Source organism: Sarcophilus harrisii, chromosome 1 (genome assembly GCF_902635505.1).
Source record: "Sarcophilus harrisii chromosome 1, mSarHar1.11, whole genome shotgun sequence".
NCBI lineage: Eukaryota > Metazoa > Chordata > Mammalia > Dasyuromorphia > Dasyuridae > Sarcophilus > Sarcophilus harrisii.
Genome location: NC_045426.1, coordinates 293,980,734 through 294,007,805, shown reverse-complemented (window position 1 = coordinate 294,007,805; position 27,072 = coordinate 293,980,734). Strand labels below are relative to the sequence as shown.

General features: G+C 36.3%; 1 protein-coding gene across 3 annotated transcripts in view; it reads right to left on the bottom strand.

Annotated features, from left to right (window-relative positions):
• The window catches only part of KANK1 (KN motif and ankyrin repeat domains 1), a 241,521-nt gene extending 225,366 nt beyond the window's left edge, over positions 1–16,155 (bottom strand). For 2 of the 3 annotated variants that reach the window (XM_031943902.1, XM_031943907.1), the window contains exon 1: positions 15,931–16,154. The gene's annotated coding sequence lies outside the window, so the exon portion shown is untranslated. Of the gene's footprint in view, positions 1–15,930 lie in introns of all 3 variants that reach the window. The other variant, XM_031943918.1, reaches the window with a different exon arrangement.
• Between the last annotated feature and the right edge of the window lie 10,917 nt (positions 16,156–27,072).

The window sequence follows — 27,072 nt, the reverse complement described above, 5'->3', positions numbered from 1 at the left end:
TCATCTGTAAGAGCTCAAGAGGGATTAGATGAAATGATTCCCAAAGTGCTTTTCCAGCTCTAACTCTGTGGTCTTGATACATTTAATCTATGTAGCATTTTGTATTGCTTTATGAGAACAGGAATTGTTTTCATTGTTAGGGGATGAGGGATAGAGGAAGGCAAATAGAATGTAAGAGCTTGTGAATATTTATTATTGTCTCCTTTACAGCCTGAAAACACTAACAAGACTTTTGAAAGACAAACCATATACAATATAGAATTTGGAGCTGTGCATGATCTTATATTTTAAAATACATTATTTTAATGTTATTAAACTTATATTATGTTACTCCAAATAAGAAGGGAATTAAAACCGTTGAGTACAATTTAGAGTCACAGAAAATGAATCAAGACAAAAACTGCCTCCCTTTCCCAATGTGACTGCCTCCCTTTCCCTTCACGATGTGACATCATCCATTTAATGTACTTAGGTAGCAAAAACTACTGTGTGGCTCAGAATGGTGAGGGGTCACTATTTAATAAAAAAGCTGGAGAGATTTCTAGGAGCAAAGCAAGAGTTTATTGTACATACTCTTGAGAATCAGGTGTCCCACCTGTGGAGCAGGCAATAGAAGGGAGGAGGCACCTTCTGAGACAGGTTTTTACACTTTAAATAGTCTCTAATGCAAACACCCCTCCCACCACTGACCATCACCCTCATTGGTTGTGGGTCTTACCTTCTAAACAAGGTTACTAATCAAGAAATTGAATTTGGTCAATAAGTACATAATTGCCCATATCTGATTGAAGTAGGGAGAAAATGATGTCATGGGAGGATAGCAGGAAGGGGACCGTGTGCCCTTGAAACAATGCTCAAGGACCTTCAGGCCTACTCCAACTCTGAAGTAGATAAAGCATTACTAGATTTTCACAACTGTCCTGAGAGATCTCACCCATCTAGTTCACTACCAAAGTTGGTGTTTGCATTTCCCTTTAAAGGGCCTAAAACAAGTTCCATCCCCTTCCCCCCAATAGAAATAGTACACAACCAAGAGAACCAAAACTCTTTCTTAGTTCTCATCATCTCTCTGCAGCTGTTGAAAGTGAGTTCCTATCCCAACAATGAATTTAAACACCTGGAATATATTCCACCCCCAAGATCTTAGGGAATGGCAACATCACTAAGTTCAATGATCAAATTAGAAATGTTGAAAAAGGAAAATCCTGTGCATGAAATTTCAGTCTCAAAACAAATGAAATACTGTAATACAGAAACCAGGATGCATGCCAAATAATCAGTTTATTCATGAGCAGAATTCCTCTCCCACAACCTGAACAAAAAGGGAAAAAACATTTTCCAAGACATAAACATCAGGGACTTGCATACAGAAGACTGACCTCCTGCCTGCCTAGGCAATGTAAAGGGTCCCTGAGAGTCCCACTTAACAGCAATCAGCAGCCTTCCAAAATGGCCGTATACTTTGTACTACCTACTTCACAGAGTGGCTGTCAAGAAAGTGCTTTGTCCTCTTTGTAGTGGCTAGAAACTGGAAAAATGAGTGGATGCCCATCAGTTGGAGAATGGCTGAATAAATTGTGGTATATGAATATTATGGAATATTATTGTTCTGTAAGAAATGACCAACAGGAAGATTTCAGAAAGGCCTGGAGAGACATGAACTGATACTGAATGAAACAAGCAGGGCCAAGAGATCATTATATACTTCAACAACAATACTATATGATGACTAGTTCTGATGGACCTGGCCATCCTCAGCAACGAGATCAACCAAATCATTTCCAATGGAGCAGTAATGAACTGAACCAGCTACGCCCAGCAAAAGAACTCTGGGAGATGACTAAAAACCATTACATTGAATTCCCAATCCCCATATTTTTGCCCACCTGCATTTTTGATTTCCTTCACAAGCTAATTATACAATATTTCAGAGTCTGATTCTTTTTGTACAGCAAAATAACGGTTTGGTCATGTATACTTATTGTGTACCTAATTTATATTTTAATATATTTAACATCTACTGGTCATCTTGCCATCTGGGGGAGAGGGTGGGGGAAAGAGGGGGAAAAATTGGAACAAGAAGTTTGGCAATTGTCAATGCTGTAAAGTTACCCATACATATAACCTGTAAATAAAAGGCTATTAAATAAAAAAATAAATAAATAAAATAAAAATATAAATAAATAAAAAAGAAACCTTTGTGAGTAAAACCTTGCTGCAGATATATCTGTCATTATAGCAAAGTCTCAACCAGGATGGAGAGAATGGAGCATTGCCCTTAAGGTACTGAAATTTAGAGGACAATGTCAGCACTTGTGTTTCTTCAGGAAGAAGGAAAAAAAAAATGAGTTTAGCATCTTATTAGCAATAATAATTAGTTGAAATGGGATGGAAGATACCATCTTCATCCAGAGAGAGAATTATGGAAATTGAAAGTGGATCAAAGCAAGGTAGTTTTACCTTTTGTTTGTTTCTTTCTTTCTCGTGTTTTTTTTTTTCCCTTTTGGTATGATTTGTCTTGTATGACATGACAAATAAGGAAATATGTTTACAAAAATCGTACATAGATAATCAACTGTAATTGATTTCACTCTTTTCAACAATGTGGTGATTCAAGGCAATTCCAATAGACCTGTGATGAACTATGAGATTGAATGTGAATCAAAGCATAGTATTTTTACCTTTGTTATTGTTATTCTTTTGCTTGTTTTTTTCTTCCTCTCATATTTTTTCCCCTTTTTATCTAGGTTCTTCTTGCAAAGCATGAAGAATATGGAACTATATTTAAAAGACCTACACATATTTAACAGATTGCTTGCTGTCTTGAGGGTAGGGGTGGATAAGGGAGGAAAGGAGAAAATCTGAAACACAAGATTTTGCACAGGTGAATGCTAAAAACTATCTTTACATGTATTTGGAAATATAAAATACTATTGAAAAAAATTGCACATATTTAATTTATATCAGATTGTTTGCTGTCTTGGGAAGGAGAGAGGTAAGGAAGGGAGAGAAAAGAATTTGGAACCACAAAGTCTTACAAAAATGAATGTTGAAAACTATCTTTATATGTATTTGGAAAATAAAATACTACTGAAGTTCAAAAAACAATAATAGCAATTAGTTTAAGTAGAAAACTACTAGATGGAGAATTCCATTTCTTTGCTATCCCATGAATGGAATGAATTCCCTTCTGACCTCTGCTTAAGAATCCTTTTCTTTCCAAACTCAGCTCAAAAGACACTTCTATATGAAGTCTTGTTGGATTGATTCGCTAAGATGCTTAGAGCTTCCCAATGCTGCCTCATAGCTTACTTTATAACTACTTAGAAATAGATATGTTGTTTCCTTAAACAGATCTCCATTTCTTAAAGAAGGGCATAGGATTATAAAATTGAAGCTAAGAGAAGCTTTGAAGCCATCAAGCCCAACTTCTTCTTAAATCAATAAACTGATTTTGCCCAAGGTCACACAACTACCATGTATCCAATGCAGGTTGAACTCAGATCTGATTCTCAGTGGAATTCTGTTTTCTATCCACCACACTACTGGAAACTGTTGCTTTTTTGTTTTTCTATCCGCATTTTGTAGCATAATCATGATACACTGTAGGCCCTTCCTTGTATGCTTCTTTATTGAGTGATGGAATGCTTTCTTCTTTTACCCTCCATACTTTGCACCCAACCTCCTGCACCTGCACATCCATCCTGCTCCATCCCTTTTCCAGAAACACCTGGAGTCCATGCCGTAGCACTGATTTCTCCATATTTCTGGGGTTCTCTCTCTCCACCTCGGTGCCTACACAGAAGTCATGTTTCATTACAGGGTATTGAGTCCTAGTTGATCTGCTAGGTACTGTTCTGTTTGCTATTAAAAATTACTGAAGATATTTTAAAAACAAATATGAAAGGACAAATAAAATAGGTTGTAGTATGCTACCAGTGATGACTCAGACCAAGAAGTGGAATAAAAGACATAATCCTGAATATATGTAGGTGGAAAAGAAGGGACAAGAAGATGACAATAAATAAAACTAGGAGAAAGAGACAAGTAGTCAGTCCAAAACACTTACTGTATGCCAGAATACTGTGCTAAATGGTGGGGATACAAAAAGAAGACAATTCCTACACAAAAAAGATTCACAGGGCAGCTAAATGGCACCAGCCCTAAAGTCAGAAGGACCTTGAGTTCAAATCTGATCTGAAATACTTAATAATTCCTAGCTGTGAGACCCTGTGCAAGTCACATAATTTCAATTCCCTCGGCAAAAAAAAAAAAAGTTCACAATGTGTTTAACATTAACCTATGTCAGATTGCTTTGCTGTCTTGGGATGAAAGAAAGGGAGAAAGAAAAATTTGGAACTCAAAATCTTAGAAAAAAGAATGTTGAAAGCTATCTTTACATATAATTAGAAAAAAAATGCTAAAAGTGAGAAAAAAGAGTCTACATTCTAATAGGAGGAAGACTATAATGTACAAGAAGGGAACTTAGGGAGAGAAAGAGGGTAAGGCAGCTGCTATGAAGATGGAATGGATCAGAGAATGAGTAGGGAAGGAAGTGATAAGTATGACTGAGACGTCTGATGGTTCAGAATAAAAGGTTCAGATAAAGTCTTACCAAGAGAATCATCTAGCAAAAGAAAGGCAAGAAAGCCAGTGGAGAGGTGAAGCATCCTTGTGTAGACAGAGTGGTACTTCCTCCTCCCAAATATTAAAGCAAAGAGAGGAATATTAGATAGTTCCTTCATGTAGAATTTATGAGGAGATACTAATAATAATAGAGAATATAAAGAAAAGGCCAGGTTTTCCATCTGCACAGGTAGTAGTATGACCAATAAAATGAAATCACAGATCTGATATCTTTAAAACACAAAGTATTCAGTGTCTATGTCTAAACCATTTCTTAACACTTGTTTCTACTTTCTCACTTCCTTTAAGAACTCAAACAGGAAGTTCTTTTTTAAATCAACAGTAGTCAGTTATGAATTGAATCACTTTATATATACGAAGTTATATAAAGACCAAAAAAAAAAAGGAAAAGAAGTAATATCATCATATAATAAAACTTTACTTATGACAAAAAAAGATGAGGGAATATTTCTCAGGCTGTCAACAAAAATCAACAATTAGGTTCCTAAGTTCAATTCCCCCCACTCCACTCCCACCCACCCATGGGAAAAAGAAAGAAGGCTGGTTTTTGAGTCAGTAGATCTGACTTTAAATCCTGGTCCTGCCACTTCCCATGCCTGTATGACCATGGACAGTTCACTCAATTTTGGAGGGCCTCAACTACCTAAGTCAGTAAAGTAACAATGTTGAACTAGATGGATTCACAGGCCTCTTGTAGCTCAAAAGTTAGGATCTCATATCACTGAACCACAAGCTCCAGAATGGAACTTTTTTTTATATGGTCCCAACAAAATTCCCCCAAGTCTGTCATCCCAGGATCTAGAAATGATTATGGGTCGGACATTATTCTTGGGATATAATTGTAAACACAAGGCAAATTCTGCTTTTTGGAGGCAAACTCTGCTTACTTGAACTTACATTTTACAGAAAGGGCATAATATATTCATAGATAAGGAAACAGGATATATACAATAGAAATTGAGAGCAATTGAGAATACAACTAAAGGAATCAGGAAATGCCCCTTAAAAAACTTTAAGCACTTAAGATAAGCACTTGAAGGGAACTTCATCCAAAAACTGGCTACAGCAATTCATGAAACATTTTAGTAGGTAATTTTATGTTGTTCTATACTCATTGAATAAAGTGCCAGTTAGAAACCATATGCCAGGCATTGTGCTAAAGTAAACATGGTGTCCAGAATAGTATTAAAAAAAAAGTGTAATGTCATCAATGTTACCCAAAGTGAGGAAATTGTAGACAAATATTTGGAAGGCAAAATAGTCCCAGCCTTTAAAAATGTTCCTGTAGACAAGTGTGGGACAGCAAACTCCTCCACATCATTGAACTTTAGGAAAAGGTCATAGTTGTGAGTTACTTATCAACTTTGATTTTTTTTAAGATTTTATTTTTTTACATTTGTTTTTAAAAACTTTTGAGTTCTACATTCTCTTCCTTTCTCTCCTTCCATCCCCACTGAGAAGGCACATATGAAGTTATGCAAAATACTTACATAAAAGTCATGTTGGGAAAGAGAATCCCCCCCCCTCCAAAAAAAAAAAACCTTCAAGAAAAAAAAAGTTTTAAAAAAGTATTCTTCAATCTGTATTCTGTCACAATCTGTTCTTTCTTTGGGTATGGATAGATCTTTTAATCACAATCACTGTATTGCTGAAAATAGCAAAGTCATTCATAGCTAATCATCCCACACAATTTCACTTTGCACTCATGGAGCACTTTCCAGGCTTTTCTGAGAGCATCCTGCTCATCATTTCTTATAGAGCAATAATATTCTGCAATAATATGGAATATCCATTCCAATTGTAGGGCATCCCCTTAATTTCCAATTTTTTGCCCTGAAAAAAGAGTTGCTATAAATATTTTTATACATATAGGTCCTTTTCCTTTTTAAAATACCTCTTTTACAATTCATGCATAGTAGTGGTATGTTAAGTCAATGAATATATATGATTTTATAGCCCTTTGAACATAGTTCATCTTTTGAACATTTATCAATTGGGGAATGGCTCCTTATTGTTTATATATTTGACTCAGTTCTCCACACATGAGAAATGAGGACTTTGTCAAGAGAAATTTGCTTCAAAATTCTTTTCATAATTACTGTTACTAACAGTATCCTCCCCCATTTATTCTATTCTCTCTCTCTTCCACTCTGTCCCTCAAGTGTTTTGCTTCTGACCACCCCTCCCTCCCTCAATATGACCTCTCTTCTATCATCTTCCCCCCTTCTTATATCCCCTTTCCCTCTTACTTTCCTGTTGTAAAATATTTTTATACCCATATTGAGTATTCTTTGTGCCAATTCTGATGAGAGCAAGGTTCATTCACACACACACACCCCCCACTATAAAAGTGTTTTCTTGCCTCTTTTATAGCAGATAATTTACATCATTCCACCTCTTCCTTTCCCTTTCTTCTAGTATGTTCCTTTTTCATCTCAATTTTATTTTTTTAGATATTATCTTTTCATATTCAACCCACACCTAAATATATATTTATATATATTATATATATGTATAATATATATATATGTATTATATTTTATATATATATAATATCTAAATATATACCTTTTAAGTGCCCTAATCATAAGAAAATTCTTATGAGTTATAAGTATTACCCTCCCATATAGGAATAATTTTCCTGATTACCTCTTTATACTTCTGAATCCTGTAATGAAAATCAAATTTTCTATTCAGTTCTAGTCTTTTCATTATGAGTACTTGAAAGTCCTCTATTTTATTGACTATCTTTTTTCCTGAAAGATTACATTTATCTTTGCTGGATTTTGCTGTATTTGCTAGATGATACTTGATTATAATCCTAGCTTCACTGCTTTCTGGAATATCATGTCCCAAGTCCTTTAATGTAAAAACTGCTAAAGCTTGTGTTATACTGATTGTAGTTCCCATATACTTAAATTATTTCTTTCTAGATGCTTGGACTATTTTTTCCTTGACCTGAAGTTCCAAAATTTGTCTATAATATTCCTGAGAGTTTTCATCTTGGGATCTTTTTCAGGACGTAATTGGTGGATTGTTTTTATTTCTATTTTATTCTCTGCTTTTAGAATATTAGAACTGTTTTCCTTTATAATTTATTTCCTTTTTTTGCTGAGGCAATTGGGGTTAAGTGACTTGCCCAGGGTCACCCAGCTAGGAAGTGTTGTGTCTGAGAACACATTTGAATTCAGGTTCTCCTGATTTTCAGGGATGGTGCTGCTCTATCCACTGCACCACCCAGCTGCCTCCTTAATTTCTTAAAAATTGATGTCTAGGCTCTTATTTTAATGCTGTCTTTCAGGAAGACCAACACTTTTTAAATGACCTTTCCTGGATCTATTTTCCAGGTCAGTTATTTTTCTAATGAGATATTTCACGGTTTTTTCCTATTTTTTTCATTCCTTTTATTTTGTTTTATTGTTTCTTGACTTCTCATAAAGCCATTAACTTCAATTTGCTCAATTCTAATTTTTAAGGAATTATTTTTTGTCAGTGAGCTTTTGTACCCCCTTTCCCATTTGGCCAATTTTGCTTTTTAAGGCATTTTTCTCATTAGCTTTTTGTATTTCCTTTTGCACTCTCATTTCTCTTCCCAATTTTTCCTTTACCTCTCCTATTTGATTTTCAAAATCCTTTGTAAGCTCTTCTATCACCTAAGACCAATTCTTATTTTTCTTGGAAGCTTTAGGTACAGGAACTTTCACTGTTATCTTCTTCTGAGAAGATCTTCCTTGTCATTATTGTAACTTTCTATGGTCAGAATCTTTTTCTATTGTTTGCTCATTTCCCCAACCTATTACTCAGCTTTTAACTCTTTTGTTAGTTTCCAAGGTAGAGGGTGCAATGTCCCAAGTTTCAGGGGTTTTGTGCAGCTGTTTTCAAAGATAGAGACCAGTACTATGAGCTAGCACTGCCACCCAGATCTGAGTATGGGCAAAGCAACAATGTCCTGCCTTAGTGCCAGTAAACAAGACTCTGCAATCTCCCTCTGACCATCTATTCAGCCCCACTATCTGTTGCAATGCCACTGTTGATTTAATGGCTCCTAAAGCCTGCTTCTAGTTTGCTGGGACTCCTCCACACTGTAGTATGACAAATGTTACCCTACAATCTTCCAAGTGGTCCTTAGCATCTGTGGGCTGAGAGGTCTGGTGATTGCCACTATTGCCACTGATTTAGAAGCCCCAAGGCCCATCCCTAGCTTGCTATGGTTGTGCTGGCAAGTAGTGCACCACAGCTGTGATCTAGTCTTACCTCAGTACAACAGTCCGCTCCTGCTAACCTTCCAGGCTATCTTCAACTGGAAAATGGTTCCCCTCCATCTTTTTTGTGGGTTCTGACACAAATTTATTTAGAGTTACTATTTAAAAGTATTTGGAACAATTTAAAGGAGAACTGGCCCATATTCCTGTCTTTATTCTGCCATCTTGGCTTTGTCCCATCTATTTGTCAACTTTTGATAGAGGAAGGGGTGAGGATAAGAATTAAAATGGACATCTGTGATGAAATTCTTCATTAGATGAGTGGTTTAAAAAAAAACAATTCAATATACATTTTATTGTTTAGTTATGTCCACCATTTGGAGTTTTCTCAACAAAGATACTGGAGTGGTTTGCCTTTTCTTTTTCCAGCTCATTTTACAGATGAGTAAACTGAGATCAACAGTGTTGAAGTCACCTTCCCGGGATCACACAGCTAGTAAGTATCTGAGACTGGCTTTGAACTCATAAACATGAGCCTTCCTGATTTCAAGCCCTACGTTCTAACCACTGAACTATCTACCTGCCCAAACAAGCATTTATTAAAATATGAACAAACAGTTCTCAAAAGAACTAAAATTTAAATGACAAGAGAGAGCTCCAAACCATTAATAAGAAATGGGAATTTTTTTGTAAAAACTTAAAATTTTATTTCATATTTACCAAGTTGATCAGAATAACAAAAGGGGACAATTAGTCATTACTGGAGGGACGGCAAGAGATTCAAAGCCACTGGTCTATTGTTAGTGGAATTGTAAATTTGGTCCAATTATTCTTGGAAATAATTTGTCCGTAAACTAAGGTAAAGTTTAAAATATCCCTACCTTTCAAGCCAGAAGTGTCACCAGTAGGTAAACACTCCAAAGAAATCAAAGAGAGAAAAAAAGCAAAATATTTAAAGCATCACAACTGGAAGGAAAGTAGATGCTCAGTGGGCATCTACCCACTGATTGAGGGCTAATTAAACAAATTTTAATACAAAATATTACTGTGCTCTAAGAAATCAAGATGCTGGGGCAGCTAGGTGGCACATAATAAAGCATCAGTCTGGATATAATGTCTGGACTAGCTCTCTGTAGGACTTTGGGATCAGTTCAAGTCCTTGGTCTTAGTGGAGGAGTGAAGGAGGCAGGAGCTGTTACATGGCTGGTCAAAGATGAAGTCTGGAATTTGGCATCTTCTTTTGTGTCTGTGGCTAAGAGCTGTGGCTAAGAGAGAGTTCCCACTTGTCCCAGCCCTTAAATACTACAGAATGATTACATCACTATACCACACTGAGCAAGCACCAGCTGTAGAACATTACATCATTACATCACATTAAGTGATGTATGTGCTTAGCTGGAGAATCATTATCTCATCAATCATACTAAGACTTAAATACACCTTTTCAGAGTTCCAGTCTATCACACCTAAAGTCAGGAGGACCTGATTTCAAATCTGGCCTCAGATACTTTATACTACCTAGCTGTGTGACCCTGGACAAGTCATTTTACCTCAATTGCCTCAGCCAAAAAAAAAAAAAAGAAAGAAAGAAAAAAAGAAATCAAGATGCTGGAGCCTGGGATCAAAGATCGAAGGAGTCTGGGAACTTCCCATATCTAAAGTGGAGAAAGTAGAATGAAAACAATACATACACAATGATGATAACAACAATGCAAATAGTAGGAACAATGATAACCAAAAAACAAAAACAAAACAAAAACAACCCAGAACACTCTAATTATAACAAAGTTTGACCCCGTAAAAGTGAGAAAATCATAGTGCATATATCATCAGGCATATTATCAGAAAAGTGAGACAAAGAATTGTTAAGTGACTTCTCTAAAGTCACAAAGGGGTGCTACTGCACAATCAAAATTTGAGTTAATGTGTTGCTGAACTTACCTAAACTGCTCCTTTCACTTTAAATCTTTATTACAAGGAATGGTTCAATTGGTTGGGAAGAAGAAGGGAAAAGCTGGAAATGAAGGTGATGTAAAAACAGAGTATAAACAAAACTATGCTTCTTCATTAAAGAGAAGAGTCTTCTGAAGACTAAAACGGAGTCCCATTACTCAATTTGATTAGCTAAATGAATTTAAAAGAAAAACAACACTCCATCTCCTCAGAGTTAAAGAACTGCTAAAGGTGCTGACATCATAGGAAATATATAACTGCTCCTAATTAACTGATTGCTTCTGTAATGAAAAAGCATAAACTGCATTCAAACAGTCCATTTTGGACCGGTTTTTCTAGCAAAAACAGAACAAAATAAAAAAGCAACCCATCAATTAAATCATATGTCTGTTACGAGATTCTTCTAAGAGAATTTTCTGCATCCACTATTTAGATACAAAGAATAGAGAAGGAAAAGGCAAAACTTAGAGCACATTCCCAGCAACATGCACATTTCTAATACTGCAAGTTGTTAATGAGAGTTTTACCACCAGAACTGCTTTATACAGAACAATGCCACTGTCCCCTCAACCATTTTGAATGACTTAAAAAACAACAACACACACACACACACACACACACACACACACACACACTAGGTTCACAGTCCATTAAAGGACAGAAGGCAGGGCACTGCAGTATTCTAGCTCAAAGGGGAAAGGATGTCACTCTAAAAAGCTATTAATCTAAGTACCACTGAGCATACTTATTTAGAGTTTACTATGAACCAGATATTATTATACAAAGAATGGCAACTTTCCCTGTCTTCAAGGAACACACATAAACAACATGCAAATAACTGCATATTATTCAAAAGTTACACAGAGTAGATGGAAGGTCTACAAAATAACCACATACATACAAGATATATACAGAATCAATGGAAGTTAATCTGCAAATCACCATGTACATATAAAGTTCACACAGAGTAGATGGGAGATATTCCTGGGTACAGTAATAACAACTAGAAAAGTGAAGAAAGTCTGGTAGAAGACTGAATTGAGCTGAGTTTTGAAGTAAGCAAGGTAAGTTGAGGCAGAGGTAAGAAGACAGGCATGAGGGACTGAGTGCTGATTTTTCAAACATTCCAATTGTCAAGACATAGTCCCTGTGCAGCAGCAAAGAGCAGTTCAGTCCAAAAGTGAATGCCCCATCCACCAAACCTGGGGTCAAGAACCATAATAATGAAAAGAAGTGGTAATAATGACTAGAAACAGATCACAAACTATTCTACAAAACAACTTGGTACACATTTTGATGAGTGGAACAGTTTAGCTATACAATACAGAATCAAATGTATCTTAGTACCTTGGTATTCAGTACACACAAACACCTGTTAATAGGATAAGGACTCACTATTTGGCAAAAGTTGATGGGAAAATTGGACAGAAATGTGAAACAAGTTAGATTTAGATCCACAATCCACACCAAGATAAACTTCAAATGGATATGTATTCTAGATATAAAAGGTTACAACATAAACAAATTAGAAAAACATGGAAAAATTACGCATCGGATCTATATATTGGAGAAAAGTTCTTGGCTAAACAAGGTACAGAAAAGATCACAGAAAATAAATGGATAATTTTGGATAGCATTTAATCAACCCGTTAGATGGATAACATTAAATTTAAGCTTTTACACAAACAAATCTAATAAAGCTGATATTAAAAGGTAAACAACAACCTGGGGGAAAATCTTTGCAATAAGTTTCTCTGAAAAAGATCTCATTTTCAACATTGAACTGATTGATATTTATAAAAAGAGTCATTTTCAAGTCAGCAAATGATCCAAGGATATAAACAGGGCAGTTATCAAAATAACATGTGACTGAAAAACAATCATATGAAAAAATACTCCAAAGTACTACTAACCAAAGAAATGTAAATTAAAACAATTCTAAGATTTCATCACACACTCTTCAGAATGGCAAAGATGCCCAAAAAAGAAAATGATAATGTTCAAAGAGCTCTCAGAAAACAGGCATACTGATGCTCTATAGGTGGACCTCTAGATAAGTATAACCATTTAGAAAGAAATTTGGAATTATACACAAAAACTTACTCAACTACTGTTGTATGTTTTTTGACCAAGCTATATCACTGTTGGATTTACACTCAAAAGTTATCAAAAAAAAAGAAGAAAATATCCTACATGCACAAAAATATTTATAGCAATTTTTTTCAATGACAAATAACTAAAAATTAATGGGATGCTCATCAATTGAGGAATGGTTAACTAAGTTATGGAATATGAATGTGGTAGAGTACTATTGTGTTTCAAGAAACAAAAAAATAGATGATATCAAAGAGGCATGGTTGTTGATAGGACACAGTATAACATTCCATTAAATTGTGATTTCTAAAAGTAAAACAGAACTACCATATTTACCAAGCTAAACATAGGAACAACTAGGATATTAAAAAATCTTTACAAAATCATATCCTGAAAATACTGAATAATACATATCCTAATACTAGTTGTTAGGTCTAATACTGTTGGATAGGAGAATAAAGATACAAAAAGATAGTGACAGCCTAGAATCTTAAGAGGGATAAATGTAAAGTCTCACATTTGGGTTCCAAAAAATAAAATCAATTTCCCAAGTTTAGACAAGGCTAGATCGTAGTATGTGGGGAAATGGTCTAGAATTTTTAGTGAACTACAAGGTCAATATGAGTCAAAAGTTTTACATAGTGGTTATTAGCCATGTTTTACAGTTGAGAAAATTGAGGCAAAGGTTTAGTGACTTACTCAGAGTCACACAATTAATAAATGTCTAAGGCCAGATTTTGAACTATCAAGTCTTTTAGACGTTAGGCCCAGTATTTTATTCACTGAACTATCTAGCTTCTGTAAAAGAAGCACTAATATCTAGAAGGAAGTAATCCTCTGCTCTGATCAATATAATCTAGAATATTGTTTTCCATTCATTCTGGGCATCACATTTGAGAAAGGACAGTGATAAGCTGAAAGTTGAAAAAAGGGCAACCAGATGAAGGACCACCAGGTCATATGAAGATCTCCTGAAGTAAGTGTAGGGAGAAGATAAAAGTGCAACATGTATCAAGGATCTTTAAGTATTTGCAATGGCTTTAGTTCCTGAAATGGGTAAAAATTGTAAAAAAGGAAAATTTTAGGGCTGATTTGAGGGAAAACATCTTATTATTTTGCCATAGCACTACTGAAATGGCAGAGTTCTGGGGAAGGGGTGGGGGGTGGGGGGTAACAGGTCCATAATCACTAGTAAGATATTAAGCAAAGAGTAGAGAACCATTTATCTTGCACACTATGGAGGAAACAGTTGAACCCGTTTTGTGGTACCTTCCAACCCTCTCCTACTCACTTCTCTAAGGACTTGCCCAAGGTCACTACAGTAGTAGGCAGAATTAAGATTTAAACACAGGTGCTCTAATTTCAGTGTCAGGAAATGTTCTTTTCAGTATACAACAAACATTATTCCCATTTTATAGGTGAAGTAACTGAAGCTTTGAGAAGCTAAGTAACCTAGGCAAGGATAACATATGTAAGTCGGATCCAGGACTCAAATTTAGATCTGAATCCAAGGCCAGTCAGACATAAGGTCTTTCTCATGTACTGCAAAATTAAGATCATAGATTTATGCAAAAAGCTTTCCAACAATATATTTTTCATATTATACAATATATATTCAGCTATTGTCAAAATAGGAAACTAGGAAATTTCAACTAGTAAAGGGGACATTAAGAAGAGGGGACAAATTGAAAAATAGCTAAGTGCCACTTAGTTCTTTACTTCATAATGGACAAATCAAACACAAATTGGGAAAGAGGAAGAACTGTTGGAACTGCCCCTTTATAAAGGAACACAACAAGCTGTCTATTCCCAGCCAGCGGGTTCTGTAGGCCAGATCACCCAGCCTTACTTATTAATTTGTTTTTGTAAAAAATTAATTAAAAATCAATTTGTTTTGTATTAATTAATTTGTTTTTGTTAAAAACAAAATAGTCGCTTAACCAAAACCTTCACTAAGACATCCGAGGGTCAGCAGTATTTCCTGGCTGATATGTAGCACCCAACAAGAGAAGTTTACCAACAAGGTTTCAAGAGAAACAGACAAATAAGTTATGAATCACAATGGAAAAGGAATGTATGCAAGATTTGACTTTCCAAGGGTGCGTTGGAAAGGGGCTCGGGGAAGTAGAGAATTAATAAATTGGGGTTTTTATTAACTATTATTCCCAGAGGCAGTCTCTATTCTCACCCCAACAGAACCTGATATGTCATAAACAAAAGGAGTCTTCACCCTCTCCGGTCTGGGCATGGGAGAAGGCAAAGGAAAAAAGGAAGAAGGAAATGCACTTTCCTTCTCCTACTCCTTTCTCTTAACTCTCGGGCCTAAGCAAAGTCAGTTGAAGGAGAAATCTAGACAACTTGCTGCCTGAGGGTCTAAAAAGGAATGTAAATAGCAAAGCTGACTTTGCTCAGCAGAAAGGAACTGGGGAGGCAGGGAAGGAAGCAACTCTAGTCGCACTGGATGAAGCCCTAGTAATGGAAAGCCCCTTTTACCACCAAGAAAGAGCTTGGTGGCCATAGTCTTGTTGCCCTGTGAGGCAATCCCACCCCTCACCCTTAGTCAAAGACTGAGCAGGCTGTGGGCAGCAATGAGCCGCCTCCCCTTCGGCTGAGCGCTACCTCCCAGAAACCCAGCCCGCAGTCCCCTTTCCAACATCCCGACCGGCTCTCTCCCTCTTCACAGTCCTTTTTGCAATAAAAAGGGAGAGAAGAACCCAAAAGCAGGGGGTCCCAAGCAAAGCGAGGGAGCAGGAATCGTGGAAGAGCAGGACAACGAAAAGTGTCCAGATGCGAAGGCAGCTGCTCTCTATGCCCCGCTGCAGCTGATGTTCTTTCCTCCTTGTCGGGCCAACAAAGTGACTAAGTGGAGCAAGGGAGCCCGCTTTCCCTTCCTTAACTCCTCTAAAGCCGTGCGCAAAGTCTGCCTCTCACCCCAGGGGTTCCCACAAGGAACTAGGTGCCAGTGTGCGTCAGCGCGCGCTGCCCCGCTCCGCCCCGGGGGAAACGCGGCTTAGCGGCCCCTTAGCTTACTCACCTTTCGCAGCTCTCCTCAACCTGCAGCTGCGCGGAGCCCGGACGCAATGATGCTCCCTCCTCCTGCTGCAGCTGCCCAGGACTGGGAGGAAAGAGGGCGGAGGGAGAAAGGGGCGGAGTTTGAGAGGGATTCCAAAGCGCCAGAATTCAAACTCTCGACCCTAAAGGTATTCTCCAGTGCCTGCTCTCCACTCCGGACAGAGAACGCAGGGAGAAAATCGAAGGGAGGAGGGGAAGGGGTAAGAAAAAGGGATAGAGGAAAGGAAGGAGAAAGAAAGGGAGCGGGAGGGAAAGGGAGACAGAGACATAGAGACAGGCAGACAGAGAGAGAAATTCCGAGCAACCCCTTACACTGCCTGCACTCGGCTAGCTGGTTTAGCTCCTGATCTCCAAACTTCACCCGTTGCCAGTGTTCTCTTTGTAACAGAGAAATCGGCCACCGATTGCCGTTCAGTGCGCCTGCGCGCGCTGCCCCAATTCAACAATGCCACTAAATTAACCTTATTCCTCTTCCTCCTCCTCTCCTAGTCCACTGACGCTTCTACTGAGAAAGAACTGAAAAGAAAGAATGACTGTAGCCTGTATAGTTCCTTCGGTGGAAGGTTTCCACATATATATCTTCTTTATAAGGGACGGATAAATTAGTTCAGCTTGGCTTAGTTATCCCTGAGGCTGAACCACACCTCGCATATCTTGTCACCCTTTAGTCTCCAAACTTTCCTGTGACCTTTTTTTCTCTGATTAGGCTTGCCGTTTGATTTTTCCTATTCTTCCCAATCTTATCCACCTCCTCTCCCTTCCCCCCCCCCCCCCAGAAGTTAACAAAGTGGAGGAGTGAGAATCCAGAGATTGGGGCTCTATTCATTGATGCCCAAATGATCACTGTATAACCAGGAAGGGACTCCACTGTCCATGTCAATATACATAAAGAGTTTCACATGTTTATTAGCTTATCTTTACCACTACCACTACCAGAAACTAAGTAGTGCAAACCTTATTTCTAACCCCTCCCCCCCCATATTACCAAGAAGCAAACAAGCTCCGGTCGAGTGACTTATCCAAGATCATACAGTTCAGCCAGGTTCAAACTTAAGGTCTTCCACTAAAGCCAGAATTTAAAAGATCTATGTGATCTCCAGCAAGTCACCTAATTTGAGTTTCAGTGTGCTTCTCTGTAAAACAGAGTAATAAAATTTGAATTTTCTAGCTTGCTGGGTTTTTATGAAGATAAACAAATAACATGTAAAAATTTTAATATAGTATGCTCCTAGGCTAGGTGATTTCCTCAGAATAGTTCTCTATATTACAATTTGATGTGAGACAACCTGGCAAAGTATATGGAGTTGACTTCCAAATCAGGAAAATTTGAGCTCAGGTCCAGCCTCTGGTACATACTGGATACTGGGCAAATAACAACCTCTGTTGCCTCAGTTTTCTCAGCTTCAAACTGTGAGGATCTAATGGCATACTGGTTAAGAACTTTATTTTATTTTATTTTTGGTTAAGAACTTTAAAAGAGGCACTGGCATATAGTAGGCATTTTATAAACATTTGTTTCCTTCCCTTTCTTTATTTGTCCACCTACAGGAAATTAGCAGAGAATAAATGCTAAGTGTTATATTAAGAGGCTAAAGTTGTAAAAGAAATACAAAGAAGCCAGGGATTAATATGACCTGACAGGAAAAGACAGCTAGGTGGCACAGTGGATAACTCCTTGGCCTGGATTCAGGAAAACCTGAGTTCTCATTCAACCTCACATATTTATTAGTTTTGTGATACTAAGCAAAAAACCCTGCTTGCTTTAGTATACTCCTCTGTAAAATAAGTTAGAGAAGGAAAAGTCACTCTAGTATCTTTGCCAAGAAAATTTCCAAATGTGGTTATGAAGAGGAGGGATACTACTGAACAAAGAGGAAGAAAAGGTTTTCTAGATGAGTGGAAGTAATCTAAAATTCAATTGTCATTAATATCAACTCAAAATATACTTTGGTTTTAAAAGGAGATCTTTTTTTTTTTTTTTTTTTTTTTTGCCCAGAAAAGCCCGGAGAGACTTACTTGAACTGATGCTAAGTGAAGTGAGTAGAACCAAAAGAACATTGTATAGAGCAACAACAAGATTATGCGATAAACAACTGTGATGGACTTGGCTTTTTTCAACAAGGAAGTGATTCAGGTCAGTTCCAATAGATTTGTGATGGAGAGAGCCATCTGCATCCAGTGAGAGGACTATAGGGATTGAATGTGGAGCCCAACATAGTATTTTCACCATTGTTGTTAATTGCTTGCTTGTTTTTTCTCTCTCATTTTCCCCCTTTTTGATATGCTTTTTCTTGTGCAACATGATAAATATGGAAATAGTTTAGAAGAATTGCATGTTTTTTAACCTAATTTGAATACTTACAGTCTAAGGAAGGGGGAGGTGGGAAAGGAGAGAGAAAAATATGAAACATAAGATTTTGCAAGGGTGAATGTTGAAAACTATATTTTTTTCATGTGTTTTGAAAAATAAAAAGCTACTATTTAAAAAAAAAAACAAAAAAGGGAACTTTTCTTCAGGGAACTCAGAGCATCTTACTAACTAGTCACATAAATTGAAGCTTCACTTAAAAAGAAATCTTGTACTAAGGAGGATAGAGTAACAGCTCAATTAGAATCTCAACATGTTCATCAAGGGTGGACTTGTAGATTTTTCAGTTAGCTGGACTCACTAAAGGTAGGGAGAGAGAGGAGAAGAGAAGAGGGAAGGGAAGGGCAAGGAATGGAAAGAGAGGAAAGTAGGGAAGAGGAATAGAAGGGAGAGAGAAAAAGAAGGGAGAGGACAAGCCCACTTGTTAAAACTGGCAGAGGGATAAAAGAAGAGCTAGGCTTTGGGGAGAAAAAAAGGAGAGGAGAAAGACACTTTCACAGACCAACCAACTGTAGATCAGGGTGTGAAGAAGTGAATATATGACTAGTTTCCGATTTGGGAGAATAATATAAATCAACATAGGAGGAAAAAGGGAGAAAATATTACTGTTTATGCAGACAAATTATAAAACCCCAAAAAGTTATTTTCAGTAGTCTTCCATTTTCTGTTCAACTTCCCATTACTTTTCTGATGCCCCTTAACAGTTATGGTGCTCATCCTTGATCATATCCTTCTGCTCTGGATCTTTTTTACTCTTTCCCTTCAAAATTTACCAGTCTTAATCGTCATTATGTTAGGATCTGGCTAGTTTAATCAACACAAAAATCCATTGGAGGCTAAAAATTGAATTTTTTAAAAAGATTCAATCCTCAAGTTTATTTGTATTTATAAACTTATTTCTGGACAATTCATAACTCCAATTGCCTCCAAAAACAACAACAAATCTTAGCATTTTTATACGGTCTTGGTTTTTATTTTTATTTTTGAGAATGAAAAAGAGTTTATTCTAAGTACACCAAGGTAGCAATCCACTAATGGCTAATCACTGGAGATAAGTAATAGATTTTATTGATTACTTACATAATGAGTTCAGATAGATCTACATAACCAAAAAAGGTTGAGCCCTCTTGATTGTTGTTTTTATTGTTTTAATACTTAGTATCTGTAAACTTGTTTTTTTTTTTTTCTGTGAAGTTAAGTGATGTTTTAATCCATACATTTTGAATTGGTTTTTAAAAGTTCAACTTTAATAGATTCTTTAAAACCGGGTTGCTATAAACTTTATTAATTGTTGCTAAAAGACTTTAGACCAGGAAATTTGAGACAGGGTATTCATCATTTTAATCTTCACTATCATCATTAAATATTCATTAAGCCTTCAAAAGGTATAGGTATAGCTCTCCCCAGAGCTGGGATAGAGGGATTATATGCAGACAGATGACACATTAACTACAGCTTGTACTTTAGATTGTCTTCTCACTACCGGGAGTCAGTCACTCAATTTTTCAGAGAAACATTAATCATTTGATCTTTTGACTCTGACTTCCCTAACACCATCCTTTAATCCCTCAGAACCAGTATAAAAACAACTTGTGGCATAAATTAAATGGAAATTTTCAGGAGTCTTATTCAGTTTACATAGGATCATGTATTCAACATGATGTTCAGTGAATAAAGTGCTGGACATGGAATCAGGAAGTAGAGTCCTCTAGCTGCTTCAGGAGGAGGAGGAAGGAAAAGGAGGAGGAAAAGGAGGAGGAGGAAGGAAAAGAAGGAGGAGGAGGAGGAGAGAAGGAGAAGAAGGAGAAGGAGGAGGAGGAGGAGGAGGAGGAGGAAGAGGAGGAGGAGGAGGAGGAGGAGGAGGAGAAGGAGAAGAAGAAGAAGGAGAAGAAGAAGAAGAAGAAGAAGAAGAAGAAGAAGAAGAAGAAGAAGAAGGATCTGATCAAGTAGAATTGATTAAGTAGAGTCCTTTTCATCTGCTTCCTTGAGGATTTGATTATAAAATGAGCCCCAATATATTGTGAAATTAGAAGTCAGTCATCAAATATTTGTCAAAACCTTGTGCAAAATCAAGCAAAAAGAGGGGCAGTCTACACCTTGAAGGAGAACATTATCCCATTGTTCCGCTGGGGAAGGTAATGCACAAAAACAAATTGAGAGGTCACGGTTGAGGAGGTGGGAAGTTGGAGGGGAGGTGGGCAGCCAGGTGAGAAATGAAGAGATGGCTGGGTCTGACTGCCCTTGTTAAATGGGGGTTCTAGAAAGAACCAGCCAATCAGAGGGAAAAGTCATAGAGACGGAGCTTATGGAGCTTACTTCCTTGGTGAGAGTTCCATTGAGTCTGAAATTTAAAAGCCAATTTCTGCAGGTCTTTCTCTGCCCTCTCTTCCTCTGCCCCACCCCCACCCCAGTAACTTTCCCTCTAAGGTTAATTTGTATCTACTTTGTATCTCTCTGAGATACTTATATGCATACCTATTGTCTCTGCAAAATACAAACACCTTCAGCACTGAGTTTTTCACTTTTTGTATTCCCCAGGGCTTAACATTCGGCCTAGCACTATACTTAATAAACGTTTGCTAGTTGATGTTTAGCATTTGTAAACAGTCGTAGGATCTGGCACCTACCACTAGGGGAACCTAGGAAATTACTGTTATTGATGTTTCATAACTCTGCTCCCCTCTGCCTCTTTACCTTGACTGACTTCCCAAAGTTCCTTTGTCATCGTTGCTTTCCATGAACTAATTGACTTTTTGCCTTCAATATAAACTGAAAGAACAAATTATCAAATTAATATATTTGTGCTCTACAAGTACATTTGCCTATAGGATTTTTAGTTCTTTTCCTCCTTGGTATTGTCTGTCTCATAAGCTCTTTGAGAGCAGAGAAAGAAAGAATTCAAAAAATATTAAAAGAAGTATTTCATCAGCATGTAGGACTCCAACTGTGGGATCTCATTCCATGAAACAAGATAAAAAATGAAAAAAAAGTGGAACTCATGTCTTTGTGATTCCAAACCCAACACTCAAACTACTTTGTCAAAAGTTGCCTCTCAGGTATCTATTATATGCTTTAATTAATCATAAAAATCATTTTAAAATTATTTCTCTTTACTTAGCAATATTTCTACTTTTTACTTATGCATAAAAAATATAATCCTTTATACTTTATAGTTGAGGAAATGACATAGCAATTCCTTGTACCTAGAAGTAAAGAATAAATGTTATAGAATCAGAGCTAGAAATTAAGCTCATGGAAAACTTTTGAATAAAGATAATAACAAAGACAATAACAATAGTAGCACTAAAAGGCTATTTTTGTGCATTTTATTATTGTTTGAAATAGCTCAAAGACTCAGGTAAATGATGCAATATATAGGTCTCTAGAATAGATTCCAGGAATACTTGAGTTCAAATCTAGCCTTATTTGGACTTATTGAACTATATGATTCTGGGCAAGTCATTTAATTTCTTGTGCCTCAGTTTCCTCATCTGTAAAATGGAAATAATAATGCTATCTACATAAAGAAATTGTTGCCAGCGTCAAATGAGATATCATATAAAAGGTGCTTTGCAAACCTTAGTTATTAGCCTTCACATAGTCCTTATTTTCTCGTAAACTAAATGTTGATTGACTGATTAAAATCCTTTGACCAAATTGGACAAAGCTGATCCCTTTTTACTTTTATTAAATTATAAAGCAGCAATATATGGGCAGACAGGTAAAATTCTAGTCTCACTATTCCCTCCAAAAGTGAGAAAAAGAGCTGCCAGTTTGGTGGTGTCCTGGACTTGTCTGCCCCTCTTTTCACTTATATCCTGGTTCTTCTCATCTTCTCAAGTGGTGATTAATACCTTAAATGGTATCCATCCATACCCATCCACAAATGGAGTGTCTATTTTAACAGACAATCCAGGTGTGAACATACATAGTCTACATGGACACCATACATCTTACATATAAATTATTTAAATTTTTTAAAATAATAGCTTTTTATTATCAAAATATATGCAAAGATAGTTTTCAGTATTACTTTGCAAAGTCTTGTGTTCCAAATTTTTTCTCCCTTCTTTCCCCCCACCTCTTCTCCCAGACAGCAAGTAATCCAATGTATGTTAAACATGTGAAATTTTTCTATACATATTTTCACAATTATCATTCTGCAAAAGAAAAATAAAATCAAAAAAGAAAAAAAAATGAGAAGGAAAACAAAAAACAAGCAAACAACAACAAAAAGGTGAAAATACTATGCTCTCATCCACTAAATTTAATCCCCGTTGTCCTCTTACTGAGTGCAGATTGCTCTCTCCATCACAAATCTATTGAAATTAGCCTGAATTATCTTATTGTTGAAAAGAGCCATGTCCAACAGAATTAATCATTGTATAATTTTGTTGTCGCTGCATACAGTGTTCTCTTGATTCTACCCACTTCATTTAGAATCAGTTCATGTAAGTCTTTCCAGGACTTTCTGAAAACATCCTGCCAATAGTTTCTTATAGAAGGATAATTTCCATAACATTCATATGCCATTATTGATTTAGCCATTCTCCAACTCCAGTCCACTCAGTTCCCAGTTCCTTGTCACTACAAAAAGGGTTGCTACAAATGTTTTTTGCACATGTGGGTCCTTTTCCCTTTTTTATGATCTCTTTGGGATATAGGCCCTGTAGAGACACTGCTGGATCAAAGGGTATGCACAATTCGATGGCTTTCTGGGTATAGTTCCAAATTGCTCTCCAAAATAGTCAGACCAGCTCACAACTCCACCAACAATGCATTAGTGTCCCAGTTTTCCCATACCTCTCCAACATTTACATATAAATTATTTAAGGGAGAAGGGAATAAGCATTTACATAATTACTACTGTATACCAATCACTGAGCTAAATGCTTTATAATATCTCATTTTATTCTCATAACTCTATGTGGGGGTGGGAGAATGCTGCTTGTATCCCTATTTTACAGGAATGAGGCAATGAGGAAACTGAGGCAAACAACCTGAGTAACTTGCACAAGGTCATATGGCCAGTATCTGAAGCTACGGCCTTTGATCTCAAGTCTCCTTGACTGAGGGATCAGAACTCTATCCATTGTGCCACTTACCTACCTAAAAATAGCATCTCCTAAGACTCATGACACTTTTAAGAAAAGTAAAATTGAGTTAGAAGACATTATTTTTAAAGAAAGGGATAAAACTAATTTATTTAGATACATTTTACCCTTGTACTAGGTTAAATATTTGAAATATTTTCATTTAAAATTTCCTCAAACAAACAAAAAACTAGGGGAAAAAATTATTCAGTAACAAATAAAGCAGGCAAAAAAAAGGATCCATTTCTCCTTCCCTCCCCATCACCTCATGTCAATGGGTAATCTTCTTTTCTATATATACTTGTTCTATAATGAACAAGAAAGTCAGAGCAAATATTTATTTTGAGGTCAGACAAATTCACACAAATAACAGATCTCACAATGAATGAAATGAAAGGGCTTCCTTTGTGTATTCCCAGATGATGTGCCCTTTTTTGCCCTTTTTTTCTAGACATATTGTTTGATAGGTCAGCATTTGTTAACAGCTTTTCCTAGCACTGCTTCTAACTATGTATTGAAGGCAATTCTGCTAATTTTACTAAGCCAAATTGAGAAGTTTTTCTTTTTTAAAAAGATTTTTTATGTTTTTTTTTCATTGCCTAGATGTCATCCAGTATTCTCCCTTACCCACTCTCAAAAAACTTTCCATTACAACAAAAATATTTTTTTTAAATAAAAAAGGATTCTCAGGTTATTTTTACCTTATTTCTAAGTCTAATTTTTCTTGTGCAATAAGATAACTGTATGGATATGTATACATATATTGTGTTTAACATAAACTTTAACATATTTAACATGTATTGGTCTACCTGACATCTAGGGGAGGGGATGGGGGGAAGGAGGGGAAAAGTTGGAACAGAAGGTTTTGCAAGGATCAATGCTGAAAAATTATCCAGGCATATGTCTTGTAAATAAAACACTATTAAACAAAATAAAATAAAAAAGGAAGAAGAAAAAATTTAAAAGGATGATAATCCTTTAAAAAATTTTAATATTATATATGTTCTACACATGTGAACCTCTTTCCTACTTCTACAAATGAATGAAGAGTAATATCTTTTCAAATCTTTTCTTTGGGATCAAATTTTGTTCTTTACAACATCCATTTTCAATTATTTAATGACTGTTGTTTCCATTTACATTGTTATAGTCAGTGTGTGTATAGTTTTCTTGGCTCTTATATCACTTCATTCAAGTAATTCTTATCATGTTTCTCTTTGCATTGTTGATGTGACTGTGAATCAAAACAAACATTTTGGAAAGCAACTTGGCGTTATAGAAAATAAACATTTATGGAATACTTACAATGTGCCAGGTACTATGCTAAATGCTAGGAATACAAATATGAAAAATGATAGATTGTCCCTGTCCTAAGGAGCTTTTGTAATCTAATGAGGGCGTCAGCTTGCAAATAGATATGTACAAACGCGCTATATACAGGATAAATAGGAAACAGTCAACAGAGGGAAGGCATTAGTATTAAGAGGGATTGAGAATGGCTTTCTGTAGGCAGGGGGATTTTAGCCAAGATTTGGAAGCCAGAAAGTAGAAATGAGGAGGAGAAAACATTCCAGATATCAGAGACAGCCAGGCAACAGAAATGGCAAGATACTTTACATGTGGGGAAAGAAATGCAATAAGCGTGCATTTAGTGCTTACTATGAGCTGGGCTACTAAGTGCTTATTTTCTCATTTTATCCTCAAAATAGCCCTTTGAGGTGGTTGCCGTCATCATGCCCATTTTATATTTGAGGAAAATGAAGTGGAAAGAAGTGGATTGCCTAGGGTTACACAGCATATTATAACTAAATCCTAGAGCTCCCAAATTAAAGAGAAAATGTTTCAAGCAGTCAGAAAAAAAAAAATTCAAATATCTTGTAGCCACAGTCAGAATCACTCAAGATTTGGTACTTTCCATGTTAAAGAAATGAAAGGCTTAGAACATGATATTCCAAAGCACAAGAAGCTAGGATTATAAGCAAGAATTACCTACCCAGCAAAACTGAGTATAAGCCTTCAGAAATTTTGCAGCATTCTTGATGAAAAGACTAGAGGTGAATAGAAAATTTGACATTCGAACAGAAGATTCAAAAGAAGCATAAAAAGATAAACATGAAAGAGTTATGAATATGATCATAAAGGTCTCTATAAAATTAAACCCCTTACATTTCTATATAGGAAGATAATACATATAACTCCTAAAACTTTATAATTATTAGGGAAATTAAAAGGAATTTACATATTCAGAGGGTATAGATGTGAGTCCATGTTGGAGTGATCGCACCTGCCCCTCCAAAAAAAAAAAAATGAGGAGGTGAGAAAGAAGGATGAATTGGGGGAAGGGAACAGAAGAATGTGAAAATATTTTTCACATAAAAGAAGTATGTAAGGAAGTATGTAAGGAAGAACTTTTATACTAAAGGAGAAAATGTTGAGATATGTGGCGGGCAATACTTGAACCTCACTCTTTTTGGAATAGTTGATTTTTTCAAGGAGGGAAGAATATACACATACACACACACACACACACACACACACACACACACACTCCATTGTGCATGGAAATGTAATTTATCCAATAGAGAAATAGGAGGGAAAGGGGATAAATGAAAGGAAAGAATGATAAAAGGGAGAGCAGACTAAGGGAGGCAGTGGTTAAAAACAAAATAAATTTTTGAAGAGGGACAGTGTTAAAAGTGAAAGAATGGAAGAAACAGGAAAAAAGGGGATAGATAGAAAAATACAGTAATCATAACTATGAATGTAACTGGGATGAGCGTATCCATTAAATGGAAACAGCAGAATGGATTAGAAATCAAAATCCAACAATATATTGTTTACAAGATACACACTTGAAACAGAAAGACACACAAAATTAAAATAAAGGACTGGAGCAGAATCTTATTATGCGTGAGCATAATAAAAAAAAAGGCAGGGGTAGCAATCATCATCTCAAAGCAAAAATAGACAAAAGTGATGATCAGGGAAATGATATTTTGTTAAAAATTACATAGACAATGAAGTAATATTTTAAAAATTACAGCAAGTTTCTCTGAAAAAAATTACATTTTTCAAATATGTATTGAATATAGAACTGACTTAAATTTATAAAGATAAAAGCCATTCCCCAATTGATAAATGGTCAAAGGATATAAACAAGTAATTTTGAGAAGAAGAAATAAAAAGTATCTAAAATGATATGGAAAATGCTCTAGATCAGTACTGATTAGGTAGAGGGAAATTAAAATACCTCTGAGGTACCATCTCATATCTATCAACAAGGACAAATGCTGGAGGAGATGAGGAAAAAATAGATATACTAATGATCATCTGGTGGAAGTGAACTGGTCTAACCATTCTAGAAAACAATTTAGAACTAAGTCCAAAGGAAGGCTGTAAAACTGTGCACTGCCATTACTAGATTTACATAACAAAGAGATAAAAGTGAAAAAAAGGTCCTATAGCTACAAAAATATTTATAGCATGTAATATTCTCTTGTTCGGTTTCCTTGGGGTCTCTGGGAGTCTTTGGGAGAAGCCTTTGTTTCAGTTCAGTAATCAACACACAAGTAGCCAGGGGTTAAAAGTCCAAATACTTTATTATCTCTTTCAAAGTCTTATCCCCTTTCCTGGGGCCCAGTTA